Consider the following 3,601-nt stretch of genomic DNA (forward strand, 5'->3'; position numbering starts at 1 on the left):
CTTGAGGACAAGACATAATTAAAAATAAAAACAACCAACAATTTACATGCAGACATTTTTTTGCAGCACCATCGGTCGAACGGTTATAATGCCAACGTGTGAAAATGCTACGTGCCCCTTCTTTGGCTATCAACCTGAGCATCAATATTAGAACGTGGGAACCTACAATCAAAGTTTCTTCCAGGCATCTCTTCCGGGAGGGGCGGAGCCGAAGAAAGTCTACCGCCCCCCCTCCCTTGAACGAGATGGAATTTATATAGTAAACATACACTTTTACAAGTGTCCGCCCCTCCCCCACCCCTCTGAAAAATGTATACCGCCCTCCGAAAATATCTAGTGGTCCCCCTCAGGAGAATAATGTCTGGAAGAAACACTGACTACATTTTACACAGGTGATCTTGTTCTTGATATTTTTTTAGCGCAATTTCCATTCTGGAGAATTGCGTTTATTAACCCGTCATTTCTGGATGTATGAATGTATGAATGTATGAATATGTGTCCGCAGCTTTAAGTCGTATCTCCTCCTCAACGAAGCAATATCGAGGACTAGTTCCAAAGCAATTATGTTAAGCGAGTTACCAGGATGATATTGGGCCAAAAAATTCCGGGTTTCTTTCATGGATTTCCCGGAAAAGCCATAAAACCTCGAAACAATGCAGTTTTTGGCCCATATCTCGGTAACCAGACCACTTAGCGACTTGAAACATTTACCAATCGATTCCTGCTATAATTTAGAACAATATTGCCGAAGAAAGTTTTCAAAAATATCCTTTCGTTCGGTCACAAAAAATGTTTTGAATTAATTAAAATTTGGACCGAATTAGTAGGCATGTTTATCCAACCACACCACACGCGTCATCACGTTCAATAGCTGCGCCATCACGTTCAATGGCTGCGTCATCACGTTCAGTAGCCAGGCGCGCAATGGTTTTTAGTCATGTAACTCTATTGTAAATAAAACATGTATTTTAACCAATGGTTTTACTAACCCTGCTCTTGATTTACGCTACGACAGAGCTATTTTTAGATAACATAAGGAAATTGCGCTAAAATTGTCACTAGACTTTTTAATTACCTTGTTTCCGCATTTCTTACGTGTGAGAAGGTCAAAACAAACTTTAAAACTTTATCCCGATTTTCCCACAAATAGGCCTACATCTTTAAACTAGGCCAAGGTAGGTCTGGCACGTGCATTTGGAAATTACGGTAAAACTGCTGCTATGAAGTAACGAAGTGAAGTAGTAATGCAAACTCTGATAAATCGATATTTTATATTAAAAATCGTGCGCTTTTTTAGAGACCATACGTCTACTTCATAGAAAAAGTTCAAACAAGAAAGTTTACGGCGTATAAGGGGAATATTTAGTGATCTCGTGTTAACATTTGAGTCTGCTGTAGAGTAGACTTGCCACATAAGATGGGTGTATTAGTCACGTGATGTTGATCTGAAATGCGGGCTTGCTCCATATGTTAACACCTGGAACCGGAGTGTTAGGTCTCTGTCTATAATCTCGTTGTGGTGAGTCATGTGACCAGCTTCTGAGATGTAGGAGTGAATCATGTGACCAGCATGTAGGAGTGAATCATATGACTTGCACCTGAGATGTAGGAGGTTGTCAATACTTGCCTCAGTGAAAGGTTATAACAATATTAATTTCGTAATATTTTTTATACAGTAAATAGCATAGAAAGTAAAGTGTAACGTGATATATATATGGGCGCCGAGCTTTTATTTTGTGCATCAACGGTTAGTTCAATATAAATTAAACAATTTAAAACAATTACATTTATTTATATTTAATTTGATAGCAATTTTATTTATCAATTTTAGTCGTTAGTACAGGCAATGCTTTGTGGAAAAAACGCGTTTATTTTCAAATAGATACGAAAGTATGACTGATTTTTAGTGATAAGTTGGTTAGTTTTTTACGGAGTGTTGTTGTAACGACACTATAGGTCTTTCACTGCCGTTCAGGTAGAAATGTGTCGTCTGCTAGATTTGTCCCCATTCAAATACACGGCGGGCAAAATGGGCGGGCTATATTAGCGGTTTTCTCGATTAAGTTATTTTTTATATTTCTGAAATATTTTATATTTCTGAAATGACAATTAAACATTGTTAAAAAAAAAGGAATCACGGTATCTTCATTTTCGGCAGCCACCATTACCATGACAACGGTAAAAAAAGTAGGTCAAGCGACAGGCAACCAAAGGAGGTAGAAGTAAAATTAATACAAATTACAAGCTGTAGTATTCAGCGACAAAAAGATAAAGTTAAGAAAATATACGGCTACCAGGCTTCACTCGCAGATTTAACTGCCTTTTATTAGATGCAAACACTATTATGGTGAAAATACATTTCAAAATATTCAAATATTCTATACATTAATATTATTTTCTAAAATAGAATTAATCAAAACCAAATTTAGAAACATTGTGCACAAGACATAATTTTAAATTTTTTTTTTAAAAATAACTTTTTGCATGTAAAAATTATCTGGCAGCACCATCGCGCGAAAATTACGTTTCCCACTGGTATCGTCTTACATGAACCGAACAAAACAACACATGCATCAAGATATGAATGCGGGTACCTACGTTCTACACTCATAGTTTGTCATTGAGATGTTTCTATCACGTGAGTTGTTAAAAAAACATGTAGGCCTATAACTTACTTTGTATGTCTTCACGCAACAATTAGGGCAATTGATTTCTGGCATGAGAACTTTAAAATTTCGGTAAAACTGCTGATATAAATAAGCTGATTTATGTAGCAATGCAATCAAGATAAAAGTTTTGATCTAAATTTGACATTTAAAAAGCATGTAGCTAAGGAAATAACGTATTCATTTCACCTGATCAGCAGCACAATATGGATCTGGAATAACGACGTGAGTCATGTGATTAGAATTTAAACGTAGGGGCTAGTCATGTGACCAGCACCTAACATGTGGGGGTGACTCATGTGACCAGTATATCATACATGGTGACGAGTATTTTTACTAACATATGAGATAGAACAAAAGCATGATTAAGAAATCATAGCATATTACACAATATATATATATATATATATATATATATATATATATATATATATATATATATTGCTCAGCGTTCTAACACCTGAGATGTGTTTATAGCTGTAAAATTCATAAGATTCATTAATTTTTAAATTCATTTTCTGATGCCCCACATTAGATTAAAATATTTATTTTACTTTCTCAAATACAAGATACAAGTATAAGTTGTAAATAATCTGTAGTAGTACGTTTAATAAAATGTTCATAAAATTGACGAACTTAGTTTTTAAAAAATCTTGTTGTATTGTCAATATAAAAAGTCATGTAAAGTTTTAGTGCAACACATATTTACTTTGTACAAAATTTTTCTAAAACTTTGCCATGACATTTTTTGGGTTATTGCTACTATTCTCTAGTACAGAAGGTATTTGTTAATATTAAGCGACGCATAGTTATTTTGGTATGAATAATGATAAAAAAAAATATTTTCATGAAAATGCTAAGTTTACTCGTCCTTGTTTATTTTGTTTGGGTATACACAAATCTGTTTGATATAAAGCATATAAAATAAACGTAAT

Source organism: Physella acuta, unplaced genomic scaffold, assembly GCF_028476545.2.
Source record: "Physella acuta isolate Inbredline_101_S28 unplaced genomic scaffold, ASM2847654v3 ptg001064l, whole genome shotgun sequence".
Lineage (NCBI taxonomy): Eukaryota > Metazoa > Mollusca > Gastropoda > Physidae > Physella > Physella acuta.